The sequence below is a fragment of the Oryx dammah genome, unplaced genomic scaffold (genome assembly GCF_014754425.2).
Source record: "Oryx dammah isolate SB20612 unplaced genomic scaffold, SCBI_Odam_1.1 HiC_scaffold_1, whole genome shotgun sequence".
NCBI lineage: Eukaryota > Metazoa > Chordata > Mammalia > Artiodactyla > Bovidae > Oryx > Oryx dammah.
Window position 1 is genome coordinate 61,785,339 of NW_024070185.1, and position 22,893 is coordinate 61,808,231.

Below are 22,893 nucleotides of genomic sequence, written 5' to 3' on the forward strand. Positions count from 1 at the left end.
TGGGACCTAATCAAACTTACAAGCTTTTGTATAGCAAAAGCAACCATAAACAGAATAAAAAGACAGCCTATAAACTGGGAGAGAATATTTGCAATGCAACCAACAAGGTCTTAACTTCCAAAATATGCAAAGGGCTCATACAACTCAATAACAAAAACAAACAATCTAATTGAAAAATGGGCAGAAGACCTAAACAGACATTTCTCCAAAGAAGACATACAGATGGCCACTAGACACATGAAAAGATGCTCACTACCACAAATTATTAGATAAATGCAAATAAAACTACAGTGAGGTGCCATCTCACACTGGTCAGAACGGCCGTCATTAAAGTCTACAAATAATAAATGTTGAAGAGAGTGTGGAGGAAAGGGAACACTTTCACACTGTTGGTAGGAATGTACATTAGAGCAATCATGGAAAACAGTATAGCGGTTCCTCAAAAAACTGAAAACAGCTGCCACATGATCCAGCGATTTCACTCCTGGGCATATAGCCAGACAGAAAGACAATGTGGAGAGACACACACACCTCTATGCTCACAGCAGCACTATTCACAATAGCCACGACACGCAAACAACCTAAACGTCCATCGACAGGTGAGTGGACAAAGAAGAGGTACACCCTCACACACACACAGTGGCATACTACTCAGCCGTAAGAAGACTGAGATAATGCCACTTGCAGTTACCTGGGGCAGCCTAGAGATGATCATACAAAGCACAGTCAGTCAGAAAGAGAAAGACAAGCACCAGACGCCATCCCTTATATGTGGAATCTACAATATGACATAAATGGGGGTCTTCCCTCATGGTCTAGTGGTTAAGACTCTGTGCTGTCAGTGCAGGGACTGTGGGTTCGATCCCTAGTTAGGGAACTAAGATCCCACATGCTGCATGGTGTGGCCAAAAATAAACAAATAAGTATCTTTCTGTGGTAAAAACTTACCGCAGCAGATGAATGGATAAGAAAGCTGTGGTACATATACACAATGGAGTATTACTCAGCCATTAAAAAGGATACATTTGAATCCGTTCTAATGAGGTGGATGAAACTGAAGCCTATTATACAGAGTGAAGTAAGCCAGAAAGAAAAACACCAACACAGTATACTAATGCATATATATGGAATTTAGAAAGATGGTAACAATAACCCTGTATGCGAGACAGCAAAAGAGACACAGATGTATAGAACAGTCTTTTGGACTCTGTGGGAGAGGGAGAGGGTGGGATGATTTGGGAGAATGGCATTGAAACAAATATAATATCATGTGAAATGAGTCGCCAGTCCAGGTTCGATGCATGATACTGGATGCTTGGGGCTGGTGCACTGAGACGACCCAGAGGGATGGTACAGGGAGGGAGGAGGCAGGGGGGTTCAGGATGGGGAACACGTGTATACCTGTGGCGGATTCATGTTGATGTATGGCAAAACCAATACAATATTGTAAAGTAATTAACCTCCAATTAAAATAAATAAATTTATATTTTAAAAAAACCTTACTGCCATGTTAAAAAATATTCCAAAATTTAAAATAATAAAATGATACAAATGAACATATCTACGAAACAGAAACAGATTCACTGACACAGAGAACAATCTTATGGTTATCAAGGGGGAAGGAGGTAGGGGAAGGAAGGATTGGAGTTTGAGATTAGCAGATGTAAACTAGCATATATAGGATGGATAAACAACAAGGTCCGACTGTATATAGCACAGGGAACTATATTCCATATCCTGTGATAAACTATAATGGAAAAGAATATGTAAAAGAATATATATGTGTACAACTGAGTCACTTTCCTATAAAGCAGAAATTAACAAAAATTGTAAATAACTATAATTCAATAAAATTTTTTTAAAAGAAACAGAACTGATCAGGAAAAAAAATGCACAGTCCTGTTCCTCTTGTCCCAAACCTATCACCCTAGTCCTCCAGGAGAACCCAGGAATCTGCATTTTAGCAAGGGTCCCTGGTGATTCTGCAGCTCATCAGATGTGCAAGCCTTCCTGGGTTCCAAGTTTCCATGGGCTATGGACCAAAAAGGTGAACTGTCACCATCCCAGGCAGCCTGAGTCCTTCCTCGTCCCCTTCTGAGGACAGCTGTTACCACTGGGTCCTCCCTTTGCCCCACTGCCTCCCTGTCTTCGCTCCTAAAAGTTCGAGTGGTGAAAGTGGATGATCTGTCAGAACTGCCGATAAAGTTTGGTGGACGTGCTCCCTTTCCTCACTGTACTCATAGGAAAACCAAGGTCAGAGGATGAAAGAGAGCCCAGGAAGAGGCAGGGGCCAGGAAGAGCCTCTCCTCCCTACCTCTATAACAAGAAAAAATCCCTGCAGAGGGTAATCTCCTAGTCCCAAGTCTCCTGGGAGCATCAGGAAGACGTCTGTCATATCACAGAATAAGCATGGCTTTGGGAACCAGACAGACCTGGGGCCCAATCCCACTTTCTCTCCCTGAAGCAAATAAATGGAGGTTTCTGAGCTTCAGGTCCCCATCTTGAAAATGGGATCAGAGCTGATTAAGATTGTTGTTGTTCAGTCACTCAGTCGTGTCCAGCTCTTTGCGACCCCAGCGACTGCAGCACGCCAGGCTTCCCTGTCCTTTATCATCTCCCGGACCTTGCTCAAAGTCATGTCCATTGAGTTGGTGATGCCATCCAACCAGCTCATTCTCTGTCATCCCCTTCTCCTCCTGCCTTCAATCTTTATTAGAATTAACACATATGAAATGCCTGGCACATGGTATGTGAAATAAACAGATGTGATCATTAGTAGGAGACTGCCACCTGCTACATAGGCTGGGTGGCAGGAGCTGAGGGGCAAAGGAATGCGGGCTTTCCCAGGGCTTTACGTACTATCTTCCTTCCTCCTGTGACCTGCATGCCTCAACTCCAAGTTTACCTGGGAGCCCTCCCACTTCCTGAGCAGTGACTGCGGGCTGGGTCCTGTGAGGGGCACTGGAGTTTTGGTTCCTGCTGGGAGGGGCACCCAAGCTGACAGACATTTGGGCGTATGTATGGAAAGCTGCAGTAAGAGGGCAAACTGAGAGTCGTGGGGAGGAAGTGGAGGCTGGGGCGGACCTGAGGGGCCAGGGAAGGTGGGAGCCGAGAAGAGCAATGAGCATAAGCCTGGCAGTTTACAAATAGGGAAGCCCAGGGTCAGGCTCTTAGGCAAACACTCCTACTGGCCCTAAACCCAGCTGCCTTGCCTCTATTTCAGAGTTTATCTTTTAGGGAAAGCTGAATTGATATGTCAATAAAAAGCCTGACAGATAAGCAAGGGTTTAGTATGAACTTGTAGGCAGAAAGCAAATCAAATATGTTAAGCACAGATTCACAGTCTTTTGTATGCCTATCTGAGCTAATATTTCACAAAGAAAGAGGACCCTCCCCACCTTGGCACAGTACATGCGAATCTGTGTTAATAAATTCTGTTTACAAAGCATTCTGGTCTCAAAATCACATCCACGTGGATGCTCAAATCCAAGAGCAAGAACTTGCCTTAAACAGCACCTTGCTCTTTTCAGGGCCGTGCTTGGTGAGTCAGGAGGCCTGTGTTCTAGCCAATCTGTGTCTAATTTGCTCTGGGTCCCTCTCTGGGCTTCAGCAGCTCTGTCTTGAAATGTGAGCATTAGGCTAATTGCCTCCCAGGCTCCTTCAGGTCGAGTTCTCAGACCTGCCTTCTTTTTTCAGATCCTTGTAACAGCCCTGGGAGGCAAACATCATCGTGCCCATTATACAGATGGAGAAACAAGGCTCACAGGTCACCAGAGATTCAGAGGCTGAGTCAGAACCCAGAGTCCCAGACCTTTCCCGAATACTCCTTCTAGAAAGCCATGTATGTACACATGTGCGAGTACATACATATATGTATACATACATGTATACATGTATGTATACATACATAAGTACATAAGCATGTTCCTACATGTGCCCCTGAGCTCCCTGCAGTTGTTCCTGGATGCTGCGTGTGCAGGCTCGTGGGCTGGGCCGGGCCTGTTCCAGGCAGTTCCACCCTGTGGGAAGTGGGGGAGAAGAGGGGAAGGGAGGAGCGGAAAGGGAGCTACACCCACATTTTTCTGCTGCCCGCTGATTTCAGCTGCTTGCAGCACAGGCTCCTAACTGCTGTGTATTTAGCTAAGTCTGAGTGACTCCATACATGGGCAGTGAGCTGGAACGTTTCCCTCCAAGCATCACAGCTGTGAGTTCCTCTCACAGCTGAGGTCCAGGGCTGCGGGAGCACCCAGGGCCCTTCTTACACATGTACGCAGAAACAAACATATACATACACACATGCATGTCACAAATATTTTTCCCCACTCTGGTCTCAGTTTTCTCATCAGTAAAATGGGAGAGAACTCTCTTTGCCTTGCCAGAGGACCTTCTGAGTTCAGAGACACTGCAGTTAACTTTGCAACCTGTAATGAGCTGGGAAAGACCCTGCTGAGATAATGCTCATCCATGGAATAGCAGAGAATGGGACTTTTTTCCTTTTTCTTATGAAAGAAGCCACATGAGCTTCCTTTGAAGGAGACTACATAAATTTACTCTGGTTTTATCTTAATACAAAATTTGTGATTTCAACCTCAGAATCATACTGACTGGTGTACCCTCCTTCTGCCAAAACTGGAATAGTTTGATTGCAGAAATATCCTGATTTCAGCAGAGGAAGAGTTGATTAGATGGCATCACTGACTCAGTGGACATGAATTTGAGCAAACTTTGGGAGACAGTAAAGGACAGAGGGTCCTGGCATGCTGGAGCCCATGGGGTCACAAAGAATCAGATGTGACATAGAGACTAAACCACCACTCTGATTCACAGTTCAAAAGGGAGATGATACAGTGGGGTGGCTAACAGAATGAACTCTGGAATAAGACTTCCTGGCTTCTAATCACAGTTCTGTCACTTGCTAGTTGTGTCACATTGACTTGGATGTGTTATTAATTGCCTCGTGCCTCAGATTCACTGTCAGGTGGGGTGACTAGAACCTACTTCATTCGATAGCTATGAACATCTGCACATTCAAAACTGCTTGATAAGAGTGGCTATTTTTGATGGACTTATTCAAGGTCACTCAGATTCACTGGCAGTGCCAAGGCTAGCCCTGAGCTCTCCTGTATCCCCTCCAGTCTACACTGGCTTTGAGGGAACCCTCTGTTTTTGGAAGGAAAGGCAGCTACTCTGCCCCAACTCCCTGTCCACAGGCTTTTCTAAGGTCCCATGGGAGGTTTTAATGAGGACAACTCAAGCTCTCGATGGTTAAAAGCAAGAAGGTGGGGCTTTCTGCACCACCCTCTACCAGTGATAGCATCAGTATCACTCACCTGTGTCTGGACACAAGCATCTTGTGGCAGAGGGTTTGGAAGCCTGAGGGATGTAAGGACTCAGAAATTTGTTGGAAAAGGAATAAACTAAATGGAGAACTGGGCTCCAATTTCTGCTCTGCCCTGACAAGCTGGGCAACCTTGGCAAGTTACTTTACCTCTTTAAGCCTCTGGAGAGAACAACACTGGTGACAGTTCTTAAGACTAGGATTTCCTAGGATCAGAAATGTCACACACTCCCGAGAATGTTGATTAAAAAGCGTTTGCTCAGCTTGGTGAAAGTGTGAGGAGAAATCAAACATGGAGGCTGACTTTAAGCTGCTGAGGGCAATCATAAGACCTCAATACCGAAAGTTTATTTACGATGCTAATTTTATTTGCAATTCAGTCACTCCCCAAGAAACCAAGACACAAAATGTCAAATCAAGGAAACTGTTCTGAAGGCGGCTGCCCAGGGGATGAAAACCAGAGAGGCTTAAGGTTGTGGAAGAGTCTTGTGGCAAAAGGGCTAAGCACACAGCCTTTGGTGTTAGCCAGACCTAGGTCTGAATCCGTGCTTGACCACTTACTAACAGTTGATTGACCTTCAGTAAGTCCTTCAACCCTCTGCATCTCAGCTTCCTCATCTGTAAAACGAGCATTATAATCATGGCCCACGTGGCTGTGTGCAGGATTACCTAAGGGGATGCAGTGAAAAGCTCCTGGCACACAATAAGCTCAATAAATGGAAGGTGCTAGTCTCATTTCAGATTCTCTTGCCTAGGGGTGAGAGAAATAAAGCTCAAGTAAAGTTTTGTTTCTTAACAAAGAAGGCTTAGGTAGAGAAGGCATTTTATTATTTTAAGTAACCAATAAGGGCAGGGTAGACTTGGCCTCAGGGAGGTCTGGGACCAGGGACTCAGACACCAAGACACTTTCTTCTCAGCTTCTCATCTCTAACTGTTGGCTTCATTCCATCCTGCCACAGACAGGCTTCACCATCGGTGAGAATATGGCTTCCAAAAGCTCTAAGTTCACATCTCCATCGTGTCAGGAGAGAATTCTTTCCAACTAGCTAAAAGAAATTCCAAGAAAAGGACTCCAATTTGCCTGGATTGGGTCACATGGTCATCATTGAACCAATCACGGTAGCCAGGAGGTTGGAGTCCTCTGATTGGCTCAGCCTGGATCATGTGCCTAGGGCCTCAAGAGGTGATTCTTCGAGAAGAAACAGCAGAAGGAGATGCTGTGCAATTTTTTCCTTAGAGAGTCCAACATGTGGGTGGGTGGAGTCAGGGAGCAGTTCTCTGCACCAGGTGCTGCCCATGGCATGAAGCCACTTCTTATTAATACAAGTGCTACATCCTCTTAGCGTATCTTTGGTGCCATGTTTATCCTAAAATGTACTCTTTGTAGAAACAGCTCAACTTAATACAGCTTAATGCTGCCCAAATCCACCATCTTCAGCCGCTGTTTGCAGAGCTTACACGGTGCTCACGGCAGATGGAGCCCAGGCGCGATGGCGGTCTCCATGGAGGGCTCAGAGTGAATCTTTCCCTGCCTCCACCCATCACCTCCAGACACACAGGGGCCCTGGCCGCTAGTTCCTCCACTGACCCCAAGCTGAAGATATTGAGAAGACTGGGGGTTTTGTACTTAAAGTAAAAAATGATAGCACTTGAAGGGACCCCAGGAACCGCCTGGCCCATTTTACAGGTGGGGAGACTGAAGCCACAGGAGGACAAGGGGCTTGCCCCCTCTACCATGGACACAGAGCTCCTTTGGGAACTGTGTCATCATTGAGCACCCTCAGCCTATGGATATGGTAGGTCCTGAATAAAGGAATATTTCTGGCCTCTTGATTCCACATCATTCTGCTTCCTCTTGAGCTTAAAAATCTTAATTTCTAAATCTAAAATCCTTTCCCTTTCTAAGGAGGATGGATGCTTTCTAAGGTGGAGGAAGAGTAGGAATGACCAAAATGCTCACGATCCCAGCTGAAGTGACTGAGAACTGGTGTGGGGTAATGGGGACAGGCAGATGATGAGAAAGACAGGGAGCAAGCTGAATATACGGTGGCGGCGGTGTCTAGTCACTCAGTTGTGTCTGACTCTTTGTGACCCCATGGACCATACCTCACCAAGCTCCTTTGTCCATGGGATTCTTCAGGCACGAATACTGGAGTGGGTTGCCATTCCCTTCTCCAGGGGATCTTTCTGACCCAGGGATGGCACCCAGGTCTCCTGCACTGGCAGGTGGATTCTTTACTGCTGAGCCAAGTGAAGCTAAGGCCAATATATACGCATCATCTTTTTACAATTTATGATTTGGGCCTGTGTGTGACAGGCAGGGCAGGGGCTCCCTTTTCACCTGCTAGACGAGAAGACTGAAACTCCAAGAGGACAACTGGCTCACTCAGCATCCTCCCATCCCTACCCCCCAGCAAGCTCTGGAGGCACTCAGACCCCTTCTCTGGTGTAGGAGAAGCAGCTTCGGCTTACCAGTCCTCTGTGGCAAACACGTTATTCCCCGCCCACGTGCCCACAGCTCCTCCCACTCTGCCAGGGGCCTCTCCCTACTGGTCATTCCCAGCACAGGCCAGATATGCTGGGGAATTAACAGTCCCCCCTGGCAGTAGTTCTCCACCACTGGCTGGGGGGTACTGTCTCCACCGAGCTGGGGGCTACTGTCTGGCCCCTCAGACAGGTCAACCCCAAGGCCATATACACTCATTCCCAGAACCTGCAGGACAGTCAAGCTCCAGCTGCTCACAGGGCCACTTGCTGGAGAGCATGTCATTCACTGTGTTCTTTCCATCCCTGCGTTACTTTCAGGCCCCCTGGCAGCATTTCCTGGGATCTCATCCCAAACAAACCACTTGCCTTAGAGTCTTAGACAAAGTCTTGACAAAGTGTAAGTCAAATCTTTGTTTTAGAGTCCCCTTCTCAGGTAACTTAAACTAAGACAATCGCCTTAGTTTACAATAAAAGAAGGTGGACCAACTGGCCAAGTAATGACAAATATAGACTATAAGAAGTGATCTGAGGTCAGGTCTAGAATGCCACAATGCCTGCCTGCCCCTTTCCGGGCCCCACCCTCACCAGTCCTGCAAGTTTCTCCACCACCCATTAAGGAGGTCATTACATGTGAGGGTGTCACAGGTCATGGTCCTGAGAACCAGCATCATGCAGGGCCGACTCCATCCCTGAGCCCTGGGTGACAGTTTCCCATGGCTCTCACAAGCTGTCAGGAGTGAGTCGGCACACACTCCTCCTGCTCAGGCAGGCGGCTGGCCTGGCCTGAATTCACATGAATTCAGCCTCATGTCACCCGTTCCTGGACTGACCCTCCCCCACAGGATGACCTCTGTGGGCCTGAGACCAGAGTCATGGAATGGGTCATGGAATGTTGAAGCAGGAGAGAGTCCCAGGGGCTGGTAGGGGGAGGGGCTGAGATGAGGGGGGCGGGGCGGGGGACAGGTCTGTCCAAGGTCACACAATGCATCAAGAATGGAATAGGGTATGAACCTAGGCATTTTTCCTTTCTTTTTGAGTCTGATGTATTTGCTTCTCACTATCTGACTGTAGGGGAAAAGGAGACGAGAGCACAGCAAAAGACTGGGAGCACGGCAAGAGAGCGGGAGCACTAAATTGAAGGCAGGCGGACCTCGGCTTAAAACCTGCTTTCACTGACTGCTGGCTGTGTGACCTTAAGCAACTAACTTGGTTTCAGGTGTCTCAGTTTTCACCATCGTAAAATCGAGATTCTATTACCTTTCTAAAGGCGTTATTGGGAGGCTCAGCAGAAATAAGGTGGTAGAAGGCACCTGGTTAATAAGAGATGCTCAACAAACACCAGGTGAGTCTCAGTTCAAGAGGAGATCCCTCCCATTGTACAGGCTCCCACATGGATTAAACTCCAGAGTTTAAATAGAAGTGTCCTCACCATCTTTATCATCACTTCTGGAAAGTCTATAGCATGGACTAGTGCAGAATTTCCAGACTGTGTGCTTTAGAATAGGTACTACTTCTGTGTGAGAAAAGGTGCCACCTGAAAGAGAGAGCTGCACTGCCAAGTCTATTTGGAAAGGGCGGCATTAACATCAGCCTGCAGGGCCTGCCATGCCCTCCACTCCTCCATGGACTTGGTGCCCAGGCAGCATCTCCCAGCACATCTGACCATGTAAGTCTTTGTCAGGAGCACTAAATGTCTCCCGGTAGCTGCAGATGCTCCAGGAAGCAGCCTAGGAAACAACTGCTGTCCACTGGACAGGCCACCTGACTGAAGTCAGCTACTGTCTCTTTCTTGTGTGACCTTAGACATGTCTCTGACCTGTATGGGCCTCAGTTTCCCCATCTGTAAAAGAAAGGGGGGAGCAGAATCCCTAAGGCTGCTTCCAGTTCTGACATGCTAGGGTCTTGAAGCTCCTTTTCTCCACCTTGAGCTCCCTGCTTGTAATCCTAGCTCACCCAGCTCTGGCCAAGTACAGTACTGGAGAAGGGCAGAGTGCTCTAAGCGGGCGCCGGCAAGCAGCCCGACGGCTGTCTCACATCTTGCCTTTAAACGTAGGTGGAACTGTGCCAGGCAGGGCTGCGCCAGCCTCCTGTGTGGAAAGAAGACAAGAGAGCGGCTGTCCTCCCGTACTTCCTCCTCTACCCCCCTGCCGGCACAGTCAGCTGCTGGGGGATTAACAGTCGGCCCAGCACCCATTCAAGCCATTCAACAAGACAGGAAACCAAGCTGCTCCTGCCTGCCCGCCTCTGCTGGGCAGGTCGGCAGGATTACATGCATTGTGCTGGGGAATGGCACAAAGGGAGGCCCAGCCCATCAGGGAAGGCCTCGTCTAGGCAAGAATGCACTGTCCAATGGCTGGGGTGCCCAAAGCCACCCTCCATCTGCAAGTGAGTGGTTCAGGGGTCCCAGGGGCACCACACATGCCATCCCTTACAGCGCCTCCTGAGACAAAGTCCCTGGATCCACACATGAAGCTCCAGCCTGCGTGTAGCAGTCTTTTCTGAGCACGAGGCAGAGACCGGCACAAAGGGCAGGCGGGTAAAGACAAGTTCACCTCCCTGAGCTAGAGGCTCCTGAAGGCCTCCAGGGAACAGCATGTTCATCGTCACTGCCTTCTTACAGCAACCATCAAATCCTTAACCAGGAGAAGCCTGATCTGCCTTTGAGGGCGACTTCAGAGATGTCTCTGTGGATTCCCCTGGGCCGATGGGCCAGAGCTGATTGGACAGCTAGGCTCCATTCAGGCGGGTCCCACAGGGAAATACGGGGATTCACCACATAGCATCCTATGGAGATTAGTGTTCCAGGTGGTGGCAGGTTCCCTGAACTTCACTCATGCCTAATTTCAGCCATATCTCTGTACGTGCGTGCCAAGTTGCTTCAGGCATGTCCAACTTTGTGCGACCCTATGGACTGTAGCCTGCCAGGTTGCTCTGTCCATGGGATTCTCCAGGCAAGAATACTGGAGTGGATTGTTGTGGCCTCTTCCAGAGGCTCTTCCCAACCCGGGGACTGAACTCATGTCTCTTACGTCTCCTGCATCGACAGGCGGGTTCTTTACTACTAGTGCCACCTTGTAAGTGTGGTATTACTGACAATATTTTTCCTTTTATAAACTTACTTTTTAAATTGAAATAGCTTCTTTAGCCTTTTGCTAAGCAATAAAATCTATAAAACCATGGGTCTCACATGCTAGTGTTTATTAATACAATAAAAATAGTCTCCCAACCATAAAAAATGGTGTGTCCATAGACGACCTACAGTCAGCTTGGGAATTATCAGAGAATAAGTGATATAGAATGAGACTAGGTAGTCTCTAGGGCTCCTTCCACTTTTGGGAGCTGGGTTTATAGGATACTGAGAATCCTCAATGCCACTCATTCCAAAATTCTCCATAGTCACCTAAGCCAGACCCTCAGGAGTCCTTCCCAGACTCCCTCTCCTTCCTCACTCCTCTGAGGTAGTCCCCAGGCAACCCTGCCTCCTGAGCACCTCTCCCACCTGGGGGCCACTGCCTTGGTGCAGGCTTTCACCCACTCTTCCCCAGCAGCAGCCCTGGCTGGTCTGCCTGCACCTCCTGACTGTCTCCAATCCACTGTCCGCCCCGCAGCCAGAGCACTCTTGTGGCCATGCATATCTAAAGCACCTGGAACAAAGGAAACACTACATTAATGATAGCCATGATAGTTTTTAAGAATACAAATCTAATCGTGTCTCTTTACTGCTCAAAAGCTTCCCATGGTTCCCCAGAAACCTCAGGATAAATGGAAATTCCATAACCCAGTATATGGGCATGGAGCAGGGTGCCGGGATCTTGAAGAATGTACAGAGGAAACAGACTTCCCTAGGAACACTTCCCTAGGCTTGCACTTGTCACAAGCTCTTGTCATAAGCCTAAAGATGGTCTTCAAATATTAAGGCCACGCGACAAGAAAACATCCCCTGCTTGCAAGTGGCACAGAAGTTCAGAGAAAGATGTGTGAAAGTGGAACAGGCAGACCCATAACAGATTCAGATTCTTTACCACTGCGCCACCCAGGAAGCCCTGTAAGCCCTAACATACCCACAAAGAAGAGCTCTTGTGTGTGACCCTACTTCTCGCTCCCAGTGAGCTGTACTCCGGCTACCCTTGATCCTATAATCTCCCCAGCTCAATATTCCAACCACATCCGGAATTACTGTAGCTGAAATTGAGTTCACACCTTTGTGGTACTCCAGTGTACACCAGTTAGGAATTGCTGTCTTAGCCATACAGTTAAGCCAATGAGACCCTCTGACAAGGAGCTGAATATTTATGTCAGAGAGCACTGATTTGTAGTATACTGCATATACTCTTATGTATGATAAATATGTTAAAATACATGGAATTCTTCCCTAATAATATGCTTCATTCTTTTTTAGTAGTCCATTTATTTAAGGTATTAAATGCATAAAGTTCTGCAAATGTCTTTTATCTTGATTTTGTTATATGCTTATATATTCTTATAAATGTTGGAAGAGGGTATTTGCTATGACCAGTGTGGTCTCTGGGCAAAACTCTATTAGCCTTTGCCCTGCTCCATATTGTACTCCAAGGCCAAACTTGCCTGTTACTCCAGGTATCTCTTGACTTACTACTTTTACATTCCAGTCCCCTATGATGAAAAGAACATCTTTTTTTCTAGAAGTTCATGTAGATCTTCATAGAACCATTCATAGAAAAAGCAAGAGAATTCCAGAAAAATATCTACTTCTGCTTCATTGACTATGCTAAAACCTTTGACTGTGTGAATCACAACAAACTTTGGAAAATTCTTATAGAGATGGGAATACCAGACCACCATACTTGCCTCCTGAGAAATCTGTATGCAGGTCAAGAAGCAACAGTTAGAACCGGACGTGGAACAAAGGACTGGTTCCAAATTGGGAAATAAGTACGTCAAGGCTATACACTGTCACCTTGCTTACTTAACTTATATGCAGAGTACATAATGAGCAATGCCGAGCACAAGCTGGAATCAAGATTGCTGGGAGAAATATCAATAACCTCAGATATGCAGATGACACCACCCTTATGGCAGAAAACGAAGAGGAGCTAAAGAGCCTCTTGATGAAAATGAAAGAGGAGAGTGAAAAAGTTGGCTTAAAACTCCACCTTCAGAAAACTAAGATCATGGCATCTGGTCCCATCACTTCATGGCAAATAGATGGGGAAAAAATGGAAACAGTGAGAGATTTTATTTTCTTGGGCTCCAAAATCACTTCAGATGGTGATTGCAGCCATGAAATTAAAAGACGCTTGCTTGCTCCTTGGAAGAAAAGCTATGACCAAGCTAGATAGCATATCAAAAAGCAGGGATTACTTTGCCGACAAAGGTCTGTCTAGTCAAAGCTATGGTTTTTCCAGTAGTCATGTATGGATATGAGAGTTGGACTATAAAGAAGGCTGAGTGCTGAAGAATCGATGCTTTTGAACTGTGGTGCTGGAGAAGACTCTTGAGAGTCCCATGGACTGCAAGGAGATCCAACCAGTCCATCCTAAAGGAAATCAGTCCTGAATATTCATTGGAAGGACTGATCCTGAAGCTCCAATACTTTGGCCACCTGATGCAAAGAGCAGACTCATTAGAAAAGACCGATGCTGGGAAAGATTGAAGGCAGGAGGAGAAGGGGACGACAGAGGATGAGATGGTTGGAGGGTGTCACTGACTTGGTGGACATGAGTTTGAGCAAGCTCCGGGAGTTGGTGATGGACAGGGAAGCCTGGAGGGCTGCAGTCCATGGGGTTGCACAGAGTCAGATATGACAGCGTGACTGAACAACAACATCCCTATAAATATGATATATTCCTGGCTTCTTTGTTCAGCATGTTTTTGAGATTCATTCACATTATTGCATATACCAGTTGTTTGCTCTCTGCCACTGCTGAGAAACATTCCATGGTGTGAACATACTGAAATTTGTTTATAGACACTAGGATACCTCCAGTTTACAGATATTATGAATAACATTGCTATGAATCACCTCATCTTTGGGTGAGCTACATTTCTCTTTGATTTATATTCAAGAGTGGAATTTCTGGATCGTGGGATAGGTGTACATTTAGCTTTAGTATGGGATTTTAATAAACTACTGAGGTTTTTATCCTTCTCAAAGTCCCTCCGGGTAGTTAGATGCAGATCCTACACCGACTGGATTCTGCCTGAACTTCAGCCTATATTCTGATATTCCAGCCAGGCCCAACCAGATCAGCAGCCCCCTCCATAGAATGCTGTCTTAAGAAAGCATTTTTCTACCTTGTCTGTGCTACAGACCACACAGGCATTGTCTCACACTCCATTGCAAACATGGTTTTATATTCCATGGCCCACTCCAATCCCCACTAGACTGTTTTTTAAAAGTGGATATTCTGCCAACTGTATAATCTCCCTTGCCTGGCATGCAATAGGTAATTAATATTTAAAGATTAAATAATAAATAACTAATTTATCAGTTAGCTGCTGCTGTATGACAAATTACCCTAAAGCTCAGTGGCTTAAAACAACATTTGCTATCTCAGAGTTTCTGTGGGTCAGAGAGCCAAGAGCTGGGTAGTCTGGCTCAGAGTCCCTCGTGAGATTTCAATCAAGGTATGGACCAGGGCTGCAGTCATCTGAAAGCTGGGCTGGAACTGAAGGATCCTCTTCTGAAATCACTTACTGTGGGCCGACGTCAGGAGACCTCAGTTCCTTCCCACAAGGTTCTTATGACATAAAAGCTGGCTTCCCCAGAGTGAGTGATTTGAAGAAGAGAGAAAGGGCCAAGCCACAGCATCTTTTATGACCTAGGTCTTGAAGTCACATTGTTATTTCTGCTTTATTCTCTTCATTGTCAGTGAGGCACTAGGTCCAGTCAATACTCCAGAGGAGAATTAAGCCTCACCTCTTGAAAGAAGGAATATTAAAGAAGTTGTAGACATATCCTAAAACCATCAACTGTAATAGTAGTTAACATTTATTGAGTGATTACTATGGGCCAGGTGCTATGCTGTGTGTTTTTACAGGGCATTTTGTTTAATCCTTATAAAAACCCTACAAGAGAGCTACTATCCACAGTTTTTCAGGCAGGAAAACTGAGGTGCTGAGAGATCAAGGAATTTTCCCAAGGTCCCACAGCCAGTGACAGAGGTATGCTGGGAACCCAAAAGACTCCAGAGCATTTGCTCCTAACCACTGAGTTACACAATGAATGAGGGACAGTGGATGAGCCTATGAATCTAGGGTTCTCAGATGGAATGGTGGGCTCCACAGTGTACCGAGGATATATATCCATTTCCTAATTTCCCATGACTGCTACCTTTCATGGCAAAAGATGTGATTAAGTTAAGGATCTTGAAAGGAGGAGCTTAATCCTGGATTATCTAGGTAGACCCTACATGTAAACACATGTGTCCTCCTGAGAGGCAGAGGGAGTTTTGACACAGACAGAAGGGGAGAAGACACAAAGAAAGGTGATGTGACGACAGAGGCAGAGATTGCAGTGATGCCGTCACAAGCAAAGCAATGCTGGCAACAACCGGAAGCTGGAAGAGGCAAGGAAGGAATTCTCCCCTAGGGCCTCCAGAGGAAGCACAGCCATGCTGACACTTTGATTTGAAACTTCTGGCCTCCAGAACCATAAAAGAATAAATTTCTACAGCTTTAAGCCACCAAGTTTGTGGTACTTTGTTACAGCAGCCACGGGAAGCTAATACAGATGGTGAAATGTATGCTATCTCCCTATTCAACAGTGTTGCTCTTGAGGACTGGAATGGAGTGTTTCGGGTTTGTTAGCATGGTTCTCATCTTTGGATCAGCTTGGCATCAACTCAACCTGAAACAGCAGCAGCAAATTAAAATCAGGTTTAAAAAATGGAAGAAAATGTATAAAAATGACCTCTATTGTTATTTGTTTAGTTGCTAAGTTATGTTTGACTCACTGGCGACCCCAAGGACTATAGCCTGCTAGGCTCCTCTGCCCAAGGGATTTTCCAGACAAGAATACTGGAGTGGGTTGCTATTTCCTTCTCCAGGGGATCTTCCTCACCCAGGGATAGAACTTACGTCTCCTGTGTCCCCTGCATTGGTAGGCGGATTCTTTACCACTGAGCCACCTAGGAAGCCCCATATTGTTATTACTGAGCTTAAATTTTACTCTCATCTTCCTGGTAGCTGAGACTAAAAGACAATAAGGATGAATTATGTAATTTTCACTTTCTGATAAAGGAATCTGTTCTTCAAGAAACACACATCTTTCCCTCATATTATATTCTAAAAATAACAGAGCAAGTATGTCTTCATACACTGAACAGAACAAGAGATAAAATGTCAACAGTAACTTAAGAAGGTCAAGGGACTGCCCTCATGTGGAGGTTTATCATGTAATCCTCGGATAAAAACTACAGCCCAACAGAGAAACACAGTTCAACACCTTGGCCACACAGGCTGGAATCCAGGGGTGAAAGCTCACATGGATAGAGGGTACCAGAGTTTACAAAGTGCTTCTACATCCATCATCCTAGATGTGTTCAAACAGCTCCTGGACGCCAGGCAGGGCAGAGAGTATAATGTGCATTTTACAGATGTGTAACCTGAGGCCCAGAGAAGTGAAGAAAGTGCCTAGGGTCACATAGCTGGTGACTGGCAGGGTTGAGTTTCAGTGAGACTCCAAGAACAGACCTCCAGGAATGCTGAAGCTTAGTCTACATCCCTCCTACTGTTCTCCAAGGATTTCATGTCCATCTGTTGTATCTCTCCAAGCACCCTGAGCCTTTGCAGGAAGGGTCCTCCTCTCATACTTCTTAGGAAACCCCTGGTACCTGGGGTGGTCCTGAAAGGTGTTCCTCCATGTGTCAGGCCCTGCCCCAGAAGAGACCATGCGCCAGCCCCACCCTGGCCTACTCCTTTCGATCAGGTCCCAAGCCAGCTGAGAAAGCTGCCCAAAAGGGAGGAGTTAAAGATTGGACTTGGGGGGCTCAAACCCAGCACCTCACAGAGGGATCTAGAAGTGAGTGCAATGTCCTGCCCAGTCAGGCGCTGTCCACCCCACAGTGCTGACCTGCTTCTGGTTGCTGGGAAAAGATGGGACCCCCGGGAAGGCGGGTTTGGCCTCCCCATCTCCCAACCTTCCACAACCAGCAGCTGAGGTGGCTGGAGACATTTTAACCCTTAGGGACCAGGAAGAGAAAGAGAAGGGAGGGCTGATTGCTTCTGCTCTTTGTCTTCACTTTCTCCCCACCACCTGCCCTCTGGTGCCTCTTTTTTTCTCGATTCATCTTCTTCCTGTACTTCACCACATTCCCGCCTCCTTGTCATTCCTCTGGAGTTACTTTCTTTCATCCTATCCTCTTCTCTGTTTCTTCCTACCTCCCTTTTTATTTTTTAAATGATTCATATTATATTTGTTTCAGGTTTATGACATAGTAATTGAAAATTTTTATAGACTATACCCCTTTTAAAGTTATTGCCAAATAATGGCTATATTTCCCTGTGCTGTACAATATACCCTTGTTGCTTATTTATATTATACATAGGGGTATGGGTTTAAGAGACACAAACTACTGTCTCACCCCTCCCACTTACCTCTCCTCACTGGTAACCACTTGTCTGTTCTCTATATTTGTGGGCTTGTCTCTGTTTTATTATACACATTCACTTCTTTTGTTTTTTTAGATTCCACATATAAGTAATAACAGAGTATTCTTATTTCTCTATTTTACTTATTTCACTAAGTATAATACTTTCTTGGTCCATCCACATTGTTGCAAGTGGCAGAATTTCATTCTTTTTAATGGCTGAGTAATATTCTATTATGTATACTAAAGCTCAGATGCTCAGTTGTTCCTAACTCTCTGTAACTCCATGGACCGTAGCCCTCCAGGCTCCACTGTCCATGGGATTTTCCAGGCAAGAATGCTGGAGCGGGTTGTCTTTTCCTCCTCCAGAGCACCTCCCAGTCCAGAGGTGGAGCCCACATCTCCTGCACCTTGTGCATTGGCAGGCCGATTCTTTGCCACTGAGCCGCCTGGGAAGCCCCCTCTCATGTATATATACCACACATTCTTTATCCAGTGATGGCACTTCGGTTGTTTGCATATCTCGTCATTGTAAACAGTGCTGCTATAAACACTGGGGTGCACATACCTTTCCGAGTTAGTGTTTTCATTTTCTTTGGATATATACTCAGCAGTGGAATTGCTAAATACGGTTGTTCTATGCTGTTTTAAACAATGGCTGCACCAATTTATAATCTCACCAAGAGTGTACTGTGGTTCCCTTCTCTCTACATCCTTGCCAGTGCTGTTACTTTTAGACTTTTTAATGACAGCCATCTTGAGAGGTGTAAGATGTGTAAGATGATATCTCATTGTGGTTTTGATTTGCACTTCTCTGATGATTAGCAGTCTTAAGCAGTTTTTCACGTGCCTGTTGGCCATCTGTATAACCTCTTGGGAAAAATGTCTGTTTTGGTCTTCTGCTCATTTTTAACTGGGACATTATATGTCGAGTTGTATGAACTGTTTATAGATTTTGGATATTAACCCCTTATCAATCATAACTTTGCAAATATTTTCTCCCTTTCAGTAGGCTGTCTTTTCATGTTGTCAGTGGTTTCCTTTGCTTTGCAAAAGCTTTTAAATTTAACTAGGTCCCCTACAATAAGGTACCACCTCACATTGGTCACAATGGCCATGATTTAAAAGTCTGCAAATAACAAATGCTGGAGAGGGTGTAGAGAAAAGGGAACCCTGATACACTGTTGTTGGAATGCAAATTAGTGCAGCCATTATGGAGAAAAGTATGGAGATTCCTTATAAAACTAAAAATAGAGTTGCCATGAAAGTGAAAAGTGAAAGCGAAGTCGCTCAGTCATGTTCAACTCTTTGCGACCCCATGGACTGTAGCCTACCAGGATCCTCTGTCCATGGGATTTTCTAGGCAAGAGTACTGGAGTGGGTTCCCATTTCCTTCTCCAGGGGATCCTCCCAACCCAGAAATAGAACCCGGGTTTCCCTGCTGACTCAGACGGTAAAACGTCTGTCTACAACGCGGAAGACCCAGGTTCGATCCCTGGGTTGGGAAGATCCACTGGAGAAGGAAATGGCAATCCACTCCAGTACTTTGCCTGGAAAATCCCATGGATGGAGGAGCCTGGTAGGCTACAGTCCATGGGGTTGCAAAGAGTTGACACGACTGAGCAACTTCACTTACTTCCCACATTGTAGGCAGACGCTTTACCGTCTGAACCACCAAGAAGTCCACCAGAGTTGCCATATGACCCAGCAATTCTACTACTGGGCATATATCTAGACAAAACTATAATTTGAAAAGCTATATGTACCTCTATGTTCATACAGGTCTATTTACAATAGGTAAGACGTGGAAACAAACTAAAGGCCCATTGATGGATAAATGGATAAAGATGTGGTGTATGTATCTATAAGTGAGAGAGAGTGTATGTGTGTGTGTGTATGCATACCCACACAGTGGAATATTCAGTTCAGTTCAGTCGTTCAGTCGTGTCCGACTCTTTGCAACCCCATGAATCGCAGCACACCAGGCCTTCCTGTCCATCACCAACTCCCGGAGTTCACTCAGACTCACGTCCATTGAGTCAGTGATGCCATCCAACCATCTCATCCTCTGTCGTCCCCTTCTCCTCCTGCCCCCAATCCCTCCCAGCATCAGGGTCTTTTCCAATGAGTCAACTCTTCGCATGAGGTGGCCAACATACTGGAGTTTCAGCTTCAACATCAGTCCTTCCAAAGAAATCCCAGGGCTGATCTCCTTCAGAATGGACTGGTTGGATCTCCTTGCAGTCCAAGGGACTCTCAAGAGTCTTCTCCAACACCACAGTTCAAAAGCATCAATTCTTCACAGTCCAACTCTCACATCCATACATGACCACAGGAAAAACCATAGCCTTGACTAGATGGACCTTTGTTGGCAAAATAATGTCTCTGCTTTCAATATGCTATCTAGGTTGGTCATAACTTTTCTTCCAAGGAGCAAGCGTCTTTTAATTTCATGGCTGCAGTCACCATCTGCAGTGAATTTGGAGCCCAAAACAATAAAGTCTGCCACTGTTTCCACTGTTTCCCATCTATTTCCCATGAAGTGATGGGACCAGATGCCATGATCTTTGTTTTCTGAATGTGGAATTTTAAGCCAGCTTTTTCACTCTCCACTTTCACTTTCATCAAGAGGCTTTTTAGTTCCTCTTCACTTTCTGCCATAAGGGTGGTGGCATCTGCATATCTGAGGTTATTGATATTTCTTCCGGCAATCTGGATTCCAGCTTGTGCTTCTTCCAGCCCAGCGTTTCTCATGATGTACTCTGCATAGAAGTTAAATAAGCAGGGTGACAATATTCAGCCTTGATGTACTCCTTTTCCTATTTGGAATCAGTCTGTTGTTCCATGTCCAGTTCTAACTGTTGCTTCCTGACCTGCATACAGGTTTCTCAAGAGTCAGGTCAGGTGGGCTGGTATTCCCATCTCTTTCAGAATTTCCCACAGTTTATTGTGATCCACACAGTCAAAGGCTTTGGCATAGTCAATAAAGCAGAAATAGATGTTTTTCTGGAACTCTCTTGCTTTTTCCAAGATCCAGCGGATGTTTGCAATTTGATCTCTGGTTCCTCTGCCTTTTCTAAAACCAGCTTGAACATCAGGAAATTCACAGTTCACTTATTGCTGAAGCCTGGCTTGGAACATTTTGAGCATTACTTTACTAGCATGTGAGATGAGTGCAATTGTGCGGTAGTTTGAGCATTCTTTGGCATTGCCTTTCTTTGGGACTGGAATGAAAACCGACCTTTTCCAGTCCTGTGGCCACTGCTGAGTTTTCCAAATTTGCTGGCATATTGAGTGCAGCACTTTCACAGCATCATCTTTCAGGATTTGAAAGAGCTCAACTGGAATTCCATCACCTCCACTAGCTTTGTTCATAGTGATGCTTTCTAAGGCCCACTTGACTTCACATTCCAGGATGTCTGGCTCTAGGTGAGTGATCACACCATCATGATTATCTTGGTCTTGAAGATCTTTTTTGTACAGTTCTTTTGTGTATTCTTGTCACCTCTTCTTAATATCTTCTGCTTCTGTTAGGTCCATATCACTTCTGTCCTTTATCAAGCCCATCTTTGTGTGAAATGTTCCCTTGGTATCTCTAATTTTCTTGAAGAGATCTCTAGTCTTTCCCATTCTGTTGTTTTCTTCTCTTTCTTTGCCTTGATTGCTGAGGAAGGCTTTCTTATCTCTTCTTGCTATTCTTTGGAACTCTACATTCAGATGCTTATATCTTTCCTTTTCTCCTTTGCTATTCGCTTCTCTTTTCACAGCTATTTGTAAGGCCTCCTCAGACAGCCATTTTGCTTTTTTGCATTTCTTTTCCATGGGGATGGTCTTGATCCCTGTCTCTTGTACAATGTCACGAACCTCAGTCCATAGTTCAACAGGCACTCTATCTATCAGATCTAGTCCCTTAAATCTATTTCTCACTTCCACTGTATAATCATAAGGGATTTGATTTAGTTCATACCTGAATGGTCTAGTGGTTTTCCCTACTTTCTTCAATTTAAGTCTGAATTTGGCAATACGGAGTACATGATCTGAGCCACAGTCAGCTCCTGGTCTTGTTTTTGTTCACTGTATAGAGCTTCTCCATCTTTGGCTGCAAAGAATATAATCAATCTGACTTTGGTGTTGACCATCTGGTGACGTCCATGTGTAGAGTCTTCTCTTGTGTTGTTGGAAGAGGGTGTTTGCTATGACCAGTGCATTTTCTTGGCAAAACTCTATTAGTCTTTGCCCTGCATCATTCTGCATTCCAAGGCCAAATTTACCTGTTACTCCAGGTGTTTCTTGACTTCCTACTTTTGCATTCCAGTCCCCTATAATGAAAAGGATATCTTTTTTGGGTGTTAGTTCTAAAAGGTCTTGTAGGTCTTCACAGAACCATTCAACTTCAACTTCTTCAGGGTTACTGGTTGGGGCAGTTGGATTAGACTTGGATTACTGTGATATTGAATGATTTGCCTTGGAAACGAACAGAGATCATTCTGTCGTTTTTGAGATATTACTCAGCCATAATGGACCTCAAGATTATCATATTAAGTGAAGTAAGTCAGAAAGACCAATACCATACAATATCATTCATATGTAAAATCTAAACTATGACACAAATAAACTTATTTATGACACAGAAACAGACTCACAGACAGAGAGAACAGACCAGTGGTGGCCAAGACAGGGGGCAGGGGAGGGACAGCTTGGGAATTTGGGACTAGCAGATGCAAACTATTATATATAGGATGGATAAACAACAAGGTCCCACTACATAGCACAGGAAGCTATATTCAATATCCTGCAATAAACCATAATAAAAAGTTTTAAAGTCTAATTAGGTCCCATCTGTTTATTTTTGCTCTTATTTCCCCTTAGGAGACAGATCAATATATTTTGCTATGATTTACATCAAAGAGTATTCCGCCTATGTTCCCTTCTAGTTTTGTGGTTTCAGCTGTTACATTTAGGTTTTTAAACCATATTGAGTTTATTTTTGTATACACTGTGAAATGAAGTTGCTCAGTCATGTCCAAGTCTTTGGGACCTGACGGACTGTAGCCTACCAGGCTCCTCCGTCCATGGGATTTTCCAGGCAAGATTACCAGAGTGGATTGCCATTTCCTTCTCCAGGGTATCTTCCCAACCAAGGGATTGAACCTAGGTCTCGCACGATGCAGGCAGATGCTTTACGCTCTGAGCCCCCAGGGCTTCCCTTGTGCTCAGCTGGTAAAGAATCCACCTTTAATGTGGGAGACCTGGGTTCAATCCCTGGCTTGGGAATATCCTCTGAAGAAGGGAAAGGCTACCCAACCCACTCCAGTATTCTGGCCTGGAGAATTCCATGGAGTGTATAGTTCATGGGGTTGCAAACAGTCTGACTTTCACTCACATACAGTGTGAAGAAATGTTCTAATTTCTTTCTCTTACGTGAAGCTGTTCAGTTTTTCCAGCACCACTTATTTTGAGAGACTGTCTTTTCCCCATTACATATTGTTGCCTCCTCTG

The 22,893-nt window shown here is 45.4% G+C and overlaps 1 long non-coding RNA gene across 1 annotated transcript; it reads right to left on the minus strand.

Moving 5' to 3' along the window:
* Positions 1–257: 257 nt before the first annotated feature.
* Positions 258–18,558, minus strand: LOC120862596. Its single transcript, XR_005720813.1, has 3 exons — positions 18,477–18,558; positions 17,372–17,376; positions 258–285 (listed from the first exon to the last, which is right to left on the minus strand). It is a non-coding gene; the product is annotated as an uncharacterized LOC120862596 (long non-coding RNA).
* Positions 18,559–22,893: the final 4,335 nt, after the last annotated feature.